At 44.5% G+C, this 18944-nt stretch overlaps 1 protein-coding gene across 3 annotated transcripts in view; it reads left to right on the top strand.

The window, feature by feature from the left end:
• UBE2W (ubiquitin conjugating enzyme E2 W) overlaps positions 1–18944 on the top strand; it is a 58474-nt gene that overhangs the window by 7527 nt on the left and 32003 nt on the right. The window contains exon 1 of one of the 3 annotated variants that reach the window (XM_090040189.1): positions 14447–14465. The exons of the other annotated variants lie outside the window; for them this stretch is intronic. The gene's annotated coding sequence lies outside the window, so the exon portion shown is untranslated. Of the gene's footprint in view, positions 1–14446; positions 14466–18944 lie in introns of those variants that run through there. 3 annotated transcript variants of the gene reach the window in all.

Below are 18944 nucleotides of genomic sequence, written 5' to 3'. Positions count from 1 at the left end.
AGCTGAATCTAGCCTGTGGGCCATATGAATGCCTACAGGGCTGGACATGGGCATGGGGGAACCAGGTAGCCGTCTAGGGCCCCGACAGAAAGGGGGCCTGAAAATTAAATAAAATACGGCAAAAACAATTATCTCTGGCAAAGCAAGGGGAGGGGGGAAGAATCTTAAAAGTTTGCCCAGAGGTGCCAGGAGTCTAGGTACATCCCTGGTTGTCCATGCTTTATCTAGCTTACATGGAGATTGGTCTTTCTTGTGCTTGTTTTTGCAGCTGACCAGGCATATAAGTTGAGACCCATTCATCAAAACACTGTTGTTATAGAACAGCTATTCTAGTTTTTGAGCTGGTGTAGTAAGAAGCATATGAGCCAGGAATGGTGCTAACTATTTATTTCTCAGGCTTCAGAATGGGTTAAAAAAAAAAGTTGGCACTGTTGTAGCTCTTTAATCTGACTAGGCCTACTTGGGCAAAGAAAACTGCTTCTAGATAGGAGCCATAACTCCTTTTTACATAGGCCAATTCCATAGTTTGAAAATGGAGAGCTGTAAAGGTCCTAAAATGCTATAGTTCATGTCTTATAATTACTTATCTTCAGATGAGAAGTCAGGGAGATGCATCTGTTGTATGGGTAATTGCAGTGTGCAGTAGATTGCAAATATCTTCTGCCCTGGGCTTAATTAAGGATTTCATCCTCTTGCTGGTGGTTTTAGTCAGTCAAGCAGTGAATACAGAGAGAGCATAATGCATTTGCAGAAGCCAGGGAACTGTAGGGTGTTTGTTTTCTTTTAAGGTGTTTCTCCAGGCAGAACCTTTGGAAAACACTGTAAAAGTATGCATTGAATACACAATCAATAACTGATCAGAGGGTTTAGAATTTTTATCAAGTAGCACAGAAAAATTTGGAGCCTCAAGAGTGCTAAAAACTTTCAATAGTAGGTTTCTGCATCATGTAGTATTTGGACCTCTAGGCTCTGTCTCTGAAAGCATTGAGAGCTGGTACCATTAAATTGCCCTCCTCAGCTGGAGTAAAATCAAGCACTGCTTCAATAGAACTTAAGGCTGTCCTCTTCTGTTTATCCCATTGACCATTATGTATAAAACAAACATACAAATAGAAGAAAATCTGGTCCTAGTCAGTATAATGAAAGTCTGTTATCTACTTTATATAGACTTGATCTGCAACCAAAGTAATTACTGCAGTGTTCTAATTACTTATGGTTGGGCATTCTTGTTGGCAAAAATTGCTAAAAGGTTTTAGTATTTGCAAGCCCAGAGGGATTTGGTACCCTTTATCATCTGCATAAAGGGACTGACATAGAATGGTTCAGTCATTCCCTTTTACACCCTTGTTAAAACTACAGGGAGCACTTCACTGTAGTGAAGCGCAAGGTAACCTAGGAGATAGTGACCACCTGTTGATGGGATTCACTATCCGGCACAAAGTGGGAATGATAACTAGTTGGACAGAAGTGCTAGACTTCCAGAAGGCCAACTTCAATGAGCTCAGGAGGTTAGTTAGAATGGGACTGAGGGATAATAACATTGGTAAGTTGGGAGTCCAGGAAGGGTGGGAGTTCCTCAAGGGACTGATCCTGCAGGCGCAGAGGGGTACTATCCCAGTACACAAAGGGAGGCAGAAGAGCCAAGAAACCTTGGCTGAGCAGAGAAATCCAGGAGAGCCTGCAGGGAAAAAGAGGCCTACAGGCTGTGGAAGCAGGGGGCAACCACCAAGGAGGAATATACCTGCTTGGCTTGAACTTGCAGGGAAGCAGTGAGGAAGGCCAAAGCAGAAACAGAACTCAGGCTGGCAACTAGGATTAGAGGTAATTAAAAGTCGTTCTTGATCGTTATGCACTTAAAGAAGAAGGCACAGGGTAACATAGGGCTGCTACAGGATGGACTAGGGCAACTCATAATGGATAGGATGAGCAAAGCCGAATTCTTAAATGGTTTCTTTGCATCATTGTTCCTGGACATGGATATAAACACACCTCCCAGTGAGACTTTAGCATGAGAGAGAGACCACTCCACCAATAGTTTGCACTGATCTAGTGAAGGAATACCTGGAGGTATTTAAGTTGGCAGGCCCTGATGATCTTCCCCCAAGGGTACTAAAGGAATTGGGTGGTGTCATAGTGAAACCACTGGCACAACTGTTGGAGTGCTCATGGCGCTCAGGACCAGTCTGAGAGGACTGGAAAAGGACCAATATGGCCCCTATTTTCAAGAAGGAGAGGAAAGAGGACCCAGGTAATTATAGGCCGGTTAGCCTCACTTCTATTCTTCACAAGACCTTAGAAAAAATCATTAAGGATTACATTTGTGTGGGGTGGGCGGGGCAGCAGGTAATACAGTGCTGTGGGGCAACCAGCATGGATTTATATTGGGCAGATCCTGCCTGACTAACCTGGTCTCTCTTTATGACCAGGTCACAAAGTCCTTAGATGCAGGAGTAGAGGTAGATGTTGTTTACTTGGATTTTAAAAAGGCTTTTGACACAGTGTTGCACCCAGTTCTTACAAGTAAACTAAGTAGTTGTGATGTGGATTTTTTTCAGTCAGGTGGGTGGAAAACTAGCTTATGGGATGCACACAGAGAGTGATGTTGGATGGGTTAGTTTCTACCTGGAGAGATGTGGGCAGTAGCGTCCCCGAAGGCTCTGTCCTTGGACCAGTACTGTTCAATATCTTCATTAGGGATTTGGATGAGGGTGAAAAAAGCACTCTGGCCAAATTCACAGATGACACCAAACTGTGGGGTATAGTAAACACACTAGAGGGTAGTCAGTGAATTCAAGCAGATTTGGATAGACTGGGGAAGTGGGTGAATTGGAATAGGATGCAATTTAACAAAGGTAAGTGGAAAGTGCTGCACCTGCGGGGAGAGAATCACCAATGCTCGTATAGACTGAGAAGTACTGTTCTAAGTAGCACAGCAGTGGAAAAAGATCTCAGAGTCATAGTCTAAAAAATGAACATGAGTCGCCAATGTGACAAGGTAATAAGTAAGGCTAACCTCACTCTTTCTTGCATTAGTAGGTGCATCACAAGCAGCTCTAGGGAGGTTATACTTCCCCTCTATGTAGTGTTGGTCAGGCCGCAGCTGGAGTACTGTGTCCAGTTTTAGGCACGATACTTCAAGAGGGATGTAGATAACCTAGAAAAGGTTCAGGGGGATGCTACTCATGGTTGAGGGCCTGCGAGTAAGATCCTATGAAGACAGATTGAGGGACCTGAATGTCTTCAGCCTCTGCAGGAGAAGACTGAGAGCTGATCTTGTGGTGGTCTACAAACTCATGGGGGTGGGGGGTTACAGGTAATAGAGGATATTCTGTTTACCAAGGTGCCTCTCAGGCTTACTAGAAACAATGGCCATAAAATGAAGGAGAGTAGATTTAGATTGGACATCAGGAAGAAATTCTTAACAGTGAGGGTTGCCAAAATATGGAATGGGCTTCCAAGGGAGATGGTGCTTTCCCCTACCTTGGAGGTATTCAAAAGCAGATTGTTATTGCACCTGCTCAGCATCCAACTAGAAAAGCTAGACATATATAAGTCAGCGGGACTGGATGGACTCCATCCTCTTCCAATTTATGGCACACAAAGGAGCTCTCTGAGGATTGGAAGAGCACCAACATTGTGCCCATCTTTAAGAAGGGGAAGAGGGAGGATTCGGGCAGCTATAGGCCAGTCAGCCTAACCTCTATCCCAGGGAAAATCATTGAGAAGCTCATTAAAGAATCTATGTGCGATACTGTCATGGAAGGTAAGATTCTGAATAACAGCCAGCATGGGTTTGTCGCAGGTAGGTCTTGTCTTACCAATCTCATCTCCTTCTATGACCAGGTCTCTCACCACCTGGACATGGGAGACAAGGTAGATGTTGTATACCTAGACTTCCAAAAGGCTTTTGATCTAGTATCCCACGATATCCTTCTGGGAAAACTGGAAGATTGTGGGCTCAGCTGCTCAACAGTTCAGGGGGTGGGAAACTGGCTACAGGGTAGGACCCAGAGAGTTCTCATGAACGGATCTGTGTTGTCCTGGCACCAAGTGGTGTCCCTCAGGCGTCTGTGCTTGAACCGGTGCTTTTCAACATCTTTATCAATTTATCTGGATGTGGGAATGAGAAGGTCACTGGCCAAGTTAGTGGATGACACCAAGTAATGGGGCAGTGTGGCTACTTCAGAAGATAAGTTGCTGATACAGGCAGACCTGAACAGGCTCTAGAGTTGGGCAAACCGGAACCAAATAACCCTCAACATGCATACAGGCTCAGAGGTGACAGCCTGACCTGCACCATGGCTGAAAGGGATCTAGGAGTAATGACTGACCAACATGAGCCATCAGCATGATGCAGTGGCCAGCTGGGCAAACAACACTGGTGTGCATCAACTGATGCATCTCATGTAAAACTAAGGAAGTGATTCTCCTTCTGTACTCAGCACTAGTGAGACCACAGTTGGAGTACTGCATCCAGTTCTAGGTGCCACACTACAATAAGGACACGGAAAAACTTGAGAGGGTCCAGAGAAGAGCCACCGATATGATCAGGGACTTGCAAGGCAAGCTATATGAGGAAAGGCTGAAGGACCTGGGTCTCTTTAGCCTAAAGAAGAGAAGGTTAAAAGGGGACTTGATAGCGGTTTACCGCTGTATCAGAGGAGTGCATCAAGAGCTTGGTGAAGAACTGTTCACTAAGGCATCCCTGGAGAAGACCAGGACCAATGGCTTTAAAGTCATGGAAGACCATTTCAGCCTTCCAGCCCCTAACAATCTATGAATCTAGACAAGCACCTGGCTAGGGTCACTTGACCCTAGCACTCTTTCCTGCCCAGAGCAGGGGGTCGGACTCTATGATCTAATAGGTTCCTTCTGACCCTAGAAATCTATGAAGTTACATGTGGACCTTGGCTTCATTCTTCTGCTGACTGTGGTCCTCTCCAATATGTATACCTTCTTGGGCCGCAGTGCTTTTGTGATCTCCCAGCAGTTCATGTTGCAGAGGGTTCCTTAACTGTTGCTCTTTATAGTGCTCTCCAGCTACTCCTGGATCAGCCCTAACTAGTGCTTATTAAACATTTTGAAAACCCTCTTGTGATGGAGATTCCATAACATTTTCTGAATGGCAGAAAAATCTCTCTCCCAAATATGTTTAAGGATGTGGGCTTTGATATGTGCCTTTAATCTCATCATTGTGCACTCCTACTGACTTTCAAAGTAGAAATAATTTTTCTCTTCTGGCGTCGAGTCCAAATTCTTTCCAAAGGGCATTTTGATTTAATTTTTTCTTACTTTTTTCATATTATCAGGATAACTAATTTCTTAGTTGAATCATTGGAGCTGTTGTTTCTAGCAGCCTTTACCACAACCTGAAGTTGTTTCTTATAACCAAAGTAATCTTAGACCTAACTAATGGATTACCCTGAATTTGCCCTAAATTCACAGCTTCAAAATCAGGAATGAGGCAGTCTGCCAAAACTGTTCTCAGGAAAATGTCCTGGAGTCAGAAGTTTACTTGCCAGGCTTATTGATTCCTATCTGACTTAAGAACTGCAAAATACGAGTCAATCAGAAGTATTATAAAATTTTTCTTTGCATACAGTATACCCCCAAATATGATGCACACCTCGTTTTTGTAAAGCAGAATGAAGAAAAAATGTTTTCCCAGAGTTATGGCTGAGTATAACAAGGACAGCCTAATCTTCAGATTTCTCACTCTTTTCTTGCTTAACTACAACTGAATCCCTACCTGCTGCTGAAGACTGGTCTACATGAGTAGATCTATAATTTTAAAAAGAGCTAAGGAGCCTGTGGTAAACAGCTAAAAGTTTTGAGCTGAAATAGAGCAGACAGCAAATTTTCCCTAAGAAAGATTGACAAGGTTCTTTGGGTAGATGTGATATCTTTTATTAGACCAACTGAGTAGTTGGAACAAAGTTCTTTGTAAGCATTTGGGTACAAATAACCTTCTTCAGGCATAGGGAGACTCTGCTGTTCTGAGATCAAGGAATAAAAAAAATTGTGTGACAGGATGTCATTGAGAATGTAAATAGCTGGAAATTAGGAAAACAAAGAATAGAGAAGGAGGGGAGGGGAGGCGTGGGGAAGCAAATAATAAGTTCAGACAGGTCCCTGGTGAATCAGATGTCAGGTAGGTTGTAATGTGTCATGAACCCAATGGCTATATTGAGTCCAGACAAGGTTCTTTGGGTAAATCTGTTATCTTTTATTAGACCAACTCTAATAAAACAAGCTTTTGGGCACAAACACCCTTCATTAGGTTGAGGAAGCATCTGCAGATGGTCTGTGCTCTTCTTGATTGGAGTGGTAAAGCAGCCAGAGGCCAGTACACTTTTGTATCCAGTAAATTTATGAAGTTTGTAGGCTTGTCTACAAAAGACGTTTTGTAAGTTTCCTTTGATGATTAGAGCTGAGAGGTTGGGTGGGGAGGAGTGGTTGTCTTGCAAGAAGTGTGGTAATTGGATATTTTTGTCTTTGATGGATTTTTGGTGTGCATTCATTCTGGTACACAGTTGTTTGGTTTCTCCTACATATTTTCCATCAGGGCATTTGGTGCATTGGATGAGATGTATTACATTTCTGGAACTGCAGGTGTAAGATCCAGGAATTGTGATGGTTCTGTTGTGGAGTGTGGTTAATCTTTCATTCCTTGGAGATCTCAGAACAACAGTAGAGTCTCCCTATGCCTGAAGGATGGAAAAAAAGAGAAAAAAAATCAAGGCTAACAGCATGGCTCTGTATAGGGGGAAAAAAAGGCTTTACACACTTAAGCAGTTAGTTTTACTTAATTGTGATGAAAAGGGAACAGACCATTTGTCAGTCAACCCCTCTGCATGTTTAAGAAACTGTTGTATTTACCCAAGGGCATTCAGAAATAAAATGGCTCTAAGCCACAAGTGTAAGTGCTGCCATACTGGCCAGCACGGAATATATTTTGAACATCAGGTATGCACAGACTAGGCAGAACTTGTTTTTTTGTTTGTTTGTTTTTGTGTTTAGTTTTTTAAATAATGTCGATAACTAAAATCAGTGTTTATTTTTATGCATTTATTTTGATTTTTATCAGTTTTTAAATTTCAGGATTGCGTGAAATTAGGGGTGAGGAGTCAGGTAATTTTGTAATAATAATATACTGTTAAAAGCTTTATGAAATCACATGCCAAAATATAAGAAGTAAAGTTCCATAGATTAATAAATCTCACCTGCTGTAAATCATCCTGTTCATTCCTCAGGAAAGAGCCAGGTGGGCAGGGACCAGAAGGCACTCCTAGAGCTCTGGGAATGTGGGAAGAGGTAGTGGCTCCCCTGCTACTGGGCTAGAGCCTGAGATACTCTTCTACCTTCCCCTCTCTGGGCTTTGGGTTGGGGTTTATTTAAATAGCCTGTTACCTTCCTAGCTGGCTTCTCCTGTGCCTATGAAGGAGCAGCTGATTTGCTTAATTGATGAGTAATTAGGCCATATGAGCAGCTAATTGCCTGATAAATGAGTCATAAGACCACCCATTGTTTTCCTGTCTACCCCCCCACCCTTTCTCCACTGTCCAGTAACAGGGGTAAGGGTTCCCTGTTATCAGTCCCCTTTCTATAAATTTCGAGTATTACCAATGAAAATATTTTTCTGTTCATCTGTGAGTGTAAATGCTGCCAGGCCTAGTTGTGCATTAGTTGCCATTAGCGGATTCAACAAAAAATAGGGTTATATTCTCAATGTGTACATCGTGGAGGACTGAGGTTGACTTGTGTCAGGAGTTTATTTAAATGGCATGAATGTATGCCTCAAAGAGGAAGGAATCTGTGGAAGACCAGGGTCAACATCATCCTGTTTGGATAGGGAGAGAGATGTTCAATACATTCAGATATTTCACATCTCATCCCCTGTTTGAAATGATAGTGACAATGCACAAACTACAATCCTGGCTTGAATTTTCTTTTTTTTGGGTAATGTCAATCATCTTTTTAACTAATTCCCTGAGGATGTGTGACATTGGGTTCAGTTTTATATTTCAGTGGGATTCCATCCTTCCTTCCCTTGAACACACTTCTAAGGAGGTGGCTAGCCTGCATCTGTGTCAGATTTGGATGTTGCCTCATCAGATGTAGGTTGTTCAGCATAGTTAGATCCTGGCAGGTTAGCATTTAAGATGTAGCATTACAAGTTGTCGCTGTAGGTTGCAAAGTCAGTGGCCCAACATCATTTGGGGTTTCAGCTGTTGCTTCTGTACTGTTTGGCAGTCATTCCTACTCCTGTAGTTGGTCAGTGTGGCATTGTCAAACATTGTTAGGCACCACTTAAACTGAGTAAGATAATGGACCTGTTTTGTGTATTCACAACCACAGGCTGCCACGTATTGACTCCCCAAGTAAATTGCACTTTGACAGACTGGTAGATGCTGAGGGGTGCCTGTTCCCCTTGTCATAGCCTTAGCTGGTGATTTCCAACATGTTGCAAGTCTGGTTTTAGTAAATCTGTTTTGTGAACTGAGGTTCCAGCCCATGACCAGCATTGGTGGTGTCGGTCTTATTTCTTGTGGCATTCTAGCAAGAAGTGAGTAGTCTTCTGCTTTATTGACCTGGTCTTGACCCATTTGTGGCTGAGTGGTATGGTGCGGAAACGATGTCAGATGCCATTATATTTTTTGGGAACCTCTGAATTTATGTGAACAGAATTGTGTGTCATTGTCAGTTCCAGTTTGCTTTAGTAATCCTGTTCTTGCAAACAGATTTCACAACTTTTCTAGTGTCTGTGCTGCTGAAATGGCCAGTTTTCTGTGTAAAAATAATTTGGACTGGGCATCCAACATTACTAGTTACATCCTTCCTAGAAATGGTTCTGCAAAATCAATATGAAGCTGCTGCCAGGGAGTAGACAGCCATTCCCTGAGGTGTGGCAGTGCTGGTTTGGGCATATACATTTTTTAACAAGGTTTCTATTTGTTGGTCAGTACCTGGCTACCATACAATGCTTTTGATGTGTTCCTTCATTTTTACAACTCCTAAGTAACTTGCATGCAGATCATGGAAAATGCACTCAAGAATTTTAGTAGGTATAAACCTGAATTCCATCCCCCAATACATGATGCATCTTTGTATGCATAAAAATGTACCAAATTAGGGTTGGCTATATATTTCTAACCTTTCAGAACTGCATCATACCCCTATGCTGTTAACCCCAGCTGTAGTACTCTGGCTGGAGGAGAGCGAACTCTTGAACTTACGGGTCTGTTGACCTACATAGGACTGACAAGCATCCATAATCTGCCTGTATTATATAAATTGAATTTGGAGAGAACGTGTTTCCAGTGTAAAGTGTGGCATGGAATACTTAGTTGAGGTAACGACCCTCCAGATTGGTCAGTAATACAATGGGCAGATTAATGATGGAAGGGTCTGACTGATGATTGGTTCTGGCATATGATTGACAGGTGGCATGAGGTAGACTCTATAAAACCTGTCAGGACTGTCACTTGGAAAGCTATGGAGGAAATGATTGAGTCTGTGTGTTTTGTGAGTCTGTGTGGTGCTCACCTGGGAGAGTTGATGTCAGTGTGTGTTGTGTCTGATTGGGACTGAAAGCTTGTGAGAAAACGAGTCACTTGAATATGTGATGTGAAACCAGCTCATTCATGTATGTGATGAGTATGAGAGATGCTTGAGTGGAGTGGGTAGCTGAATTCCATCCATTCACAAAGGTATACATACACTCATAGAGCAATCTTCGACTCACCTGTGTTCACCTACATACCTGTGGATATCACCCATCCCTTTGGAGGTACTGAGTACTCACTGAGAATGAGGAAAGATAGAAATCCTCTAGGGAATAGGCACTCTAACAGGCTGACAGGCCATCTTGCCTGTCAGCTTCAGAGTAATCTTGCCTGCACCCTCTGGTGACAGGCCTGCATTGGGTCTTTCTTATATCTGTTACTGTATATCAGGGGTCAGCAACCCGCACCTGACCCTGCTGCCCTCCCCTGGGCCCTCCAGAGTGCAGCATGTGCAACCCAGAGAGGCAGCTCACAGAGGGGCCCTGCCTGGGTCACACTTCCCCTGTGTGCACAGGAGTATTGTGCACAGCACACAGGGTTATGCTGCCTCACTGCTGCCCCTGCCTGCAGGGGAAGCGTAGTCAGGGCAGCAGGGAGCTCTGAGCAGGCAGTTTTCTGCTTCCCCAGCTGAGCCCTGCTGCAGTGGGTTCCAACGTCATTCTGCAGAAGCGGTGGCAAGGGCAGGACAGCAGGGAGCATTGCCGGTATCTGCTGCCTCCCCCGGGCCAGGAGGCAGCAGCTGTTTGCTGCTGGCCCAGGTTCTGCGTAGCTGCTGATAGCCATGGAGCCTGGAGGGCATGGACAGCAGGGCTGGGGGCAGGGGCTTTGGGTGGGGGGCAAGGGGCACAAGCAGAACATCCTGCCATGTACCCCCTGCCCTTGCTTTGTTTTTCTAGCATGCTGGCACCTTCCAAGGTAGGCATTGTGTGGTTTTTTGGTGCTCTGGCCAAAAAAATTGCCTACCCCTGTTGTATATAGTGTTATCTTAACTCTCTGTTAACTAGTTAATTGTTGTATTGTGGAGTTACTATTGTTGTATTTTTTTTTTTTTGTATATTCACCTTGATAATATATTCTTGTTAACCTTTGCCTTGGTGTTTAAGTTTTCATTGGTAGTGGTATACCCTTGGCCTGCAGCCTGCCCCATCCAATAACTAGGGGAATTAACCCTTTGTTGTCTTGAATTATATAGACACCTGGTGAGGTTGAAGGCCTAACAAACCTTCATGCATATAATAGGTGTCCTTATCAGGAGCTTGGTCTTCAATGCCAGTGTGGCATCTGCCTTGGTTTCTTGTCCAGTCATACTTCAGGTTACTGGGGCATACTCCAACTAAAAATAGGTGGACAGTTTCAGTAGATTCTGTATTTACTAGAGGAGGTTTCTTGTCTATTTGTTTGTAATTACATTCTGCTGTTGTCCGTGATCACAGTGAAAATGTATGGGTTGTACAATACCATCACCCAAGGTATGTGATGTATAACAAACAGCTCAAATACCATGCGAAGATATATCGCATGCTAATTTGAAAGGAAGCAAGGGGTTAAAGTGAACAAATGTCCCATACCCTGTGACCAGTCTCTTTGCTTCTAGGAGAACTTTGACACCCATGTGACCAAATCCATTTGCGGTTGTTTTCAGCGAACAAGTAAAGGATACAATACAGTTGTTAAGTTTTATACAAATAATAAATCCTAAAAATGATCTTAGTTGCAAAACATCTTTTGTCTGTTGGGTTTCCAGAACTGCTTTAATCTTCTCTTATGTAGGCTTGCTTGGCTTATCAACAGCGATTGTTTTCTCTGTTTAAAAATCTCAAATTCTCTGATTTTAAAAAAACCCCTCAAATCCATTTTACTTTGCAGTTCAAGTGAAAAGCCACTATAATATACAGTTTTAAAGGAATTTGGAACCCTACCAGTGCCTCAATAATAATCAAATTAATTAATGATTTTGGGTTTTTTAGCATGGAAAATTAGAGTCCTCTCTGCTCCCTTCTGTTCACCAGGACGTGGGTCCAACTGTGGCTGTCTCCCATGCTGCTTTGTAGCACTGAGCAGCCTTGATATGACAGTGCCCTGCCCATGCTGTTTACCCTCCCTCCTGACCCACAGACGCCACCTCAAGTATGTGAGGAAGGGAGTGGGTGTGAGAGAAGGGGGAATATAGGCAATGCAGTGGCGGGGCAGAGGGATATGTGCCCCCGAAGATTTATGTGCCTGCAGCAGGGCTGCACCTAGGTAGGACCAGCTCCAGGCAGGAGCCACCTCTGTAGCCCAGTGGGCGAGAGTCGGCGTGGGATGGAGTGCCACACCACCATGGTGAGGAGCAGCAGCAGCACGGTGTTTTGTGCCCTACTGCTGCTGGGTGGGCAAGAGGTGCCTCAGCTTGGTGGCTGTGGCAGTGCAGTGCTCTTTTACTCTTGGTCCTGCCCTCTGGGCCATGAAGGTGGCTCCTGCCTGGAGCTTGTCTGGCTTGGCTGCAGCCCTGCACCCTGTGCTCCTCTATGGGTGCATATGCTCCCCCCCCCCCCCAGCTTTGTGGCCTGTGGGGCCCCCTGTCTCATGTCGTGTAGCCTGTGGCACCCCTTACCCCCATCCCACCAATGTGGTGGCTTCTCCCCAGTAGACTTCCGTGGAGGGAGCTGCTTTGCACCACTGCCTGGCTGCCATGTGGATGTGTACACACACATGCACGTTGTACTGGTTATAATTGTGCTTCTATGTTTATGGTAAGATAAACCCTTGAATCTCTTCCTTTATCTGTAAGCAAACTTGTGATTAAATGATTCTGCTAAATCTCTGCTGTCTTGCTTCATGTTGTAAAAATATCTTCAATTTGAGGAAGGGGATATTTATCAACTTTGTACTGAAAGTTTATAGTAACCTTAAAGTTTCCACATACCCTTATTCCATGACATTTTTTTAGACATACTCCATTCACTCCAGCCTACTTTTTAAAATATACCTTCCCTTTCTAGCTGATCCAGTTTAGCATCTACCTGTGCATGTAGTCTGTAAGAAGCTGGAAGAGCTTTGTGAAACTTAGCCTATGCATTTTCTTCTATCGTTATCTTAGCTTTGATATGTATTAAAGTTCCTGTGTCTTACCTGAATGCTTCAGGGGCCTGGTTCAATGTAACTTTTAACTGTTGTTCAACTCTTTTTAAGGGCCCTTTGAAAGTATCTGCAGCATCTTTAAAGAATTCCAGTCCAGGGAAATCTTTTTTAACCATTCATGACCCCACAGAGTGGGTCCTCCATTTACAGTGACATAAGCAGGGCTTCTTAGAGACTTAGACCATACTTAGATCTACTGGCACTGACGTCACTCCCTTTGGCACAATCTTGTCTCCTGTATGTGTATAGCAACACTTATATTTCTTAATTTCCTATTTCTGAAAGATATTTTTTCATATTCTGAATATGATATAACAGACACTGCAGACTCTTCAACTCCATTTAAGGGTTTTCTTAGCAACCTTGTTTGTCAGCTAGATAGCTGATTGATCACCCCTGTTCACATGATATAGACCCACTTCATTCTCATTGTTACTACTGCCCCTGCCTATTACATATTATCCCTTTCGTATACTTTACTTTAGTCTCCTCTTTATTTCTTTTAATACGGCACACTGCTTGGATATGTCTCTCTTTATTGCAACTTCATCAATCTCTTATAGTGGCAGTTAGCTGGGGTGTGGGACCTTTCCCACACCAATAGTCTGTCTGGCTACTGCATGCACTGGCTGTTCTGTTGCATGTTTAATAACTCACTACTTATGTAGGCACTCCTCCATGCAGTTGCGTGGCATCTTTGGTTGTGGTTTCCGTAGTTATGCCAATCTCAAGAGCACATTTAAAGATAAGGTTTTTTCTCTGTTAAGAGCCTCTTGTATATGGCTTTATTAAATATCCCACACACAGATCTCTCTCTGCGGGCTTTATATATCCATCCTTAAAACTACAATATTATGACACTTTCCATAGCACTTTTGCAAAAGAGGAAATAAATTCATCTTCAGGCCAGTTTTTTTTTCTTCTGGAACCTGAACCTATCTGCAATGATCAGTGGTTTTGGACAGTTTTCATAATTTTCTTTAAGAGTTGTGCTTGCTGGATTCTCCAAGGTGTGCAAGCTGTGCAGTAAATTATGTTTTTCTTCCCATCAAACTTGGTAATGTAGCTACCTATTTCCATGGGAAAATCTCAATTTACTTCAAAAATTTGTTCCAGCCGCTCAATCTATGTAGGTCAGCCTTCCAGGGTATTATCATAAGCTCCAGTTGTTCCAACAAAGGTAGTCATTTTGCTCCCAACAGATTTCAAGTATTCATAGTTAGAGCAGATTTTTCTGGTTGATTTAATGTATACTCACCCATGGGATCCCATCTTCATTGTCAGTTGCTGTATCTGTCCCAAGGCAGTCAGAAATAAAAGGAATCTAACCACAAGTGTGCAGAAGCATACTGCTATGTAGGGATGTAAATACCATTTAAAAAAATATTGGTTTAACCTCCTCTAATTATATTGGTTAAATGATTAACCTATAACACAGCAGCTTGGACACAGCTACTGCTAGGAATTGCTTCTGGGGACCCTTTGACTGGGGTGGTGGGGAGGTGCATTTTTCTCCTTTAAAAGAGAAACACGTGGATTTTCTCCTTTGAAGTGAGAAACTGTGGGTTTCCCCTTGCAGACTGGCAGAGTTCCAGCCTGCTGTGAGTTGCTTGGGGCTCAGGAGAGTGGGGGGAGGGTGATTGGAGGCATGTCCAGGGAGGTAAAAAGAAAAAAATTTAGGGGGAGGGGGCACTGTATACATGCGCGTGCGCGCACACACATGCAACTGGCAGTAAAGACGGACAGAGTTGTAGGAGCAGCCCTGGCAGCTGCATGTAGGTAAGTCTTGTGGGGCAGGGCTGGTGGAGGGCCAGGGCTTGGGGATTGTCCCTGTGCCATCAAGGCTGGGGGCCAAACTCCAGAAATCCCCACACACGTTGTTGTTGTGTTGGAAGGGAGGGGGTATGGGAGGGGCACATTCCTCCCCCCAAGATTTTTGCATAGACCATGAGGTGCAGGACCCCGAGGCTGTAGCTTGGCTGGACTGGCACCTGGCAGAAGCTGCCTCTGTGGCCCAGCAGGCAGGACCTGGCATGGGAGGTTGGAGTAGGGCAGGGATGGCACTGCCACTAGGAGCCCTGTACCATCTGTGCAGCCATGGCTGCCAAGGTGAGGCCCTCTCCCCTGTCTGTCTGGCAGCCGTGGGGGTGGCAGTGGCATGGAGTTGTCTATCACCACTGTGGTGGCAGTGCTGAGTTGTCACCCACACCCCTCTTTCCCCCACACTCACTCCCTGCATCACACAACACCCACCTGGTGCAGAGGAGGAGCTGCTGCTGCTGGGAGAAAGGGAGTTGGGGGCATGCAGAGACTGCAGGTTGGGAGTGAGGGATGCTGGCACAGTTGGGGGGGCTGTGGCTTTGGAGTGAGGGGCTGCATGTCAGGGCTGCTCAGTGCCGAAAAGCAGTGAGGGGAAACAGTCATTGTTGGACCTACATCAAGGGGGGGAGCTCCTGCTGGGAGGGACAGGTGGGGAGTTAAGCAGGGGCTGCTAGTCAGGCATGAGGGGCACTGGCATATTAGGGCTGTTCAATGCCACAAAGCTGCAGGGGGACATCTGCAGCTGGACCCACATTCTGCTGAGCAAAGGGGGCAGGGAGAGCTCTGATTTTTTTTTTTTTTCCCCCCCCCTGATAAAAACCAAAATCAAACACTAAAATATGTAGGTATTTTGAATTTATTTTATTATAATGATTGAGGCACTGGTAGCCTTCCAAATTGCTTTAAAATTGTAAATATATGACTAAGACATTGTGGTCTACTGATACCTAGTGGTGTTTCATTTTAATTGTAGAAAAAATAGGTTTTGGGTTTTAATCAGAGAATTTTAGGGGGTTTCTATCACAGAATTTGGGATTTTTAACAGAGAAAAAACCAGGATACCTGGTCATTAGACTGCTCACAGGAGGCTATGGGTACTAGTCCCCCCTCCCCTTTTCCACATTTCTCCCTTCCTCCCTCCTTGCTGTCCTTCTGCCTTCTGATTCCTGCTGGGGCACTATGTGGCTTCCCCTCCCCCCACTTCCCTGCCAGACGGTGCCTGTCCAGAGTTAAAGGATAACGGGTAAGCCAGCTGGTTATCACTGTAGTTACCGGTTAAATGATTAATCGTTTAACTTTTCATGTCGCTACTTCCATGCTGACCTGCTCAGAATATATTTTGAACATAAGATAAAGCTATGTATTAGTTGCTGTCAGCAGATTCAACAAAAAGTCATTTTAATTTTTCATGCACACATTCAGTACATTTACATATCTCACATATATCCTTTCAGAAAGATGCAATGCCTTGTAAAAATGATTTATTCCTAGGAAGGCAGATTTCTAGGAAAAAGATGAGCTACACTGAGAGAAATAATTCATAAAATCCAATATTGGAATTAATTTTTAAAGCTAGTAATATTCCATTAAGTAATTTTGATAGTGTTTTTACAGGAAACTCACTTAAATGCATCTACTGAATCCCCTCCTTTTTCACAGCTCAATTAAAAATTATCATGGAAAACCACACCATTAGCCCTGATATAATTTCACAAGATTGTCATCTTCAACCCGCTGGGTGGTTTATAGAGCTTAAGCAATAATGTTGGAAGTGGGGCCATTGGTTTCACCTGAAAAATGGGATTTAGAAGAGTGGGTTTTGTTTTCGATCACCAGGTCTTTTGTTAAGGAAAAGAGGATTCTTCAAATTGGATGTTCATGGACTTGTTTTCTTTCAAACTTTTCTGTTGACCTCTACCTAAAGAGAATTATTCAGTATTTTCTTAATGTCCACCAATCTTTAAACTCTATCTTTACTCTTGTTCTCATAGTTCTGTATAAGAGCCTTTTACAAGTTCATCTTTGTGTAGAGAATAGTTCAACGTTACTTCCAGCAATCCATGTGTTTTATAAATGTACCCTTTCCCTAGAGGATATTTTTAAAAAACATGGCTGCTGACCAAAAGCAATTGAAATGTCTTGCTTTTAAATCTGGTACCTTCTGTTAGGCAGGGCTTGAGAGGATCTGCAATACATGAGGACTTACAAGCTACTAGTTACATTTAGAGATACATGAGGGAACTTCAAAATGTTTCATAGTTTCATAGTAGTTAGGGGTCCACCAGTTTTATCATCGGGAGTTTAAGCATCTCTCTTGGTTAACAGGCCCCCCACCCCAAAAATAATGGGGTGAGAGCTGGTATGTTGGATACAGGTTTCCCTTGCTTTACGCTGTGCATGCATGCCTGGAAAACTGTACATAACTTGAATTTGCATAAAAGGAACCCACTTTACAATGTAATAAATAAGGATACATTTCAAGACCTCGATTGCACCGATTGTACCAGACCCATTTCTGCCACTTTTACAAGACCGTTTTGGTACTCGCCAACAGCAGATGGGACACACAAGCACAGGGTGGTGGTGAATATTACTATAATGGGATGGCAACCACAGAAACACGTGTTGCAGACAGTGAGCGAGGAGCACAGATTCACACAGAAGACTATATTTTGGTGTGCATCACTCCTTACCATGGACCTCGCAAAGCTGCTGACTGCAAGCTTCCACCACACGGATTGCATAGGAGTAAATTTACCTCGCATATAATTAATTTTTGGTATAAAAAGTCATCACATAACAGCAAATTTACACAGAACCTGCATAAAGCAAGGGAAATCTGTGCTATGATGTTTTCAAGGGTATTTTCTGTGTCTCTGCAAAACGTCATTCATCACAGGTATGAAAAGGGTTTTAAAACCTATATTTTTTTTTTTTTATTTTATCAGTGGGAGGAAAAGCTGCGTCTATGGCTGTCTCATCATTGAGTAGGAGGATGTGCTGCAGCCTGAGGCATGGAGCATGGCTCTAGCCTGTACCCTGCTCCACATCATGGCTGGGCTGGGCTGGGCTTGAACAGCAGTGCTGGCTTTGTGCTGCTGCTACTACAGGGCCAGGCTGGAGCTATGTTTCATGCCGTAGGCTGCAACAGGGACAAAGGTTGCTGTGGGGAGAAAAGATCAGGAGTGTAGCAGAGGGCAGGGAGAGAGGGAGAAGCAGCTTGGGGGATAGAGGAGACTGGGGGCTGCAGGGGAAGAGTGGTGAAGTATGCGGGGGGGGGGGTTGGGGGAGGGGAGGAGTGGGAGCAGCTCTAGCCTAAGGCAGGAACAGTTGGAGTTGAAGCCAAAATGCAGGGTTGGGAAGTTATTTTGAGTGGAGGGCTGCTTGCTGAGTTTCAGCAGGCCATCAAGGGCTGCATGGGTAGCCCCACCATCTGATGGGCGTGCTGCCCCTTGGTTGCCATCTTGGGACCAGAAGTCCCATCCCCTGACTTCTGCCACCAGAAGTAACTCCCTTTGCCCCGCCCCCCCCCCCGAAGTATTCCTTTCAGCAAGGGGTTTTGCCATCTCTGAACCAGAAAAATACCAAATTATATTCATAGTTAGTAGGGTTGGAAGAGATCTGAGTAGATCGAGTCCAAGCCCCTGCCATGGCAGGAAAGAGTACTGGGGTCAAACAACCCCAGCAAGGTATACATCTAGCCTCCTCTTAAAGACCACCAGGGTAGGAGCCAGCACCACTTCTCTTCGAAGTTGGTTCCAGATCCTAGCCACCCTGACAGTGAAGTAGCGCCTCCTGATAGCTAACCTAAATCTGCTCTCTGCCAGCTTGTGACCGTTATTCCTAGTCACTCCCGTAGTGCTCAGGGGAACAGGGACTCCCCCAATGCCTGCTGATTCCCCCTGACTAGTTTATAACAGGCCACTAGATCCCCCCTCAGCCTTCTCTTCTGGAGGCTGAACAGGTTCAGGTCCTGTAGCCTCTCCTCATAGGGCCTACCCTGCTGCCCCCTGATCATGGGAGTGGCCCTACTCTGGACCCTCTCCATGTTGTCCACATCCCTCTTGAAGTGCGGTGCCCAGAACTGGACACAGTACTCCAGCTGCGGCCTGATCAGTGCTGCATAAAGGGGGAGAATCACCTCCTTGGACCTGCTTGAGATGCATCTGTGGATGCATGACAAGTTGTGGTTGGCCTTCCTGACTACATCCCCACACTGCCGGCCCATGTTCATCTTGGCATCAGTAATGACTCCAAGATCGTTTTCTGCCTCTGCACTAACAAGAAGGGAGTTCCCTACTCTGTAGGTATGGTGCTGGTTCTTCCTCCCCAGGTGCATCACCTTGCACTTGTCAGTGTTGAATCCCATCCTATTCTCGTCCGCCCACCCTTGTAACCTGTGTAGGTCTGATGGTAGCCTATTCCTTCCTTCTAACG

The sequence above is a fragment of the Crocodylus siamensis genome, chromosome 3, assembly GCF_052110815.1.
Source record: "Crocodylus siamensis isolate JL-2025a chromosome 3, ASM5211081v1, whole genome shotgun sequence".
In the NCBI taxonomy this organism is placed as follows: Eukaryota; Metazoa; Chordata; order Crocodylia; family Crocodylidae; genus Crocodylus; species Crocodylus siamensis.
This window is presented reverse-complemented; position numbering and strand designations above follow the sequence as displayed.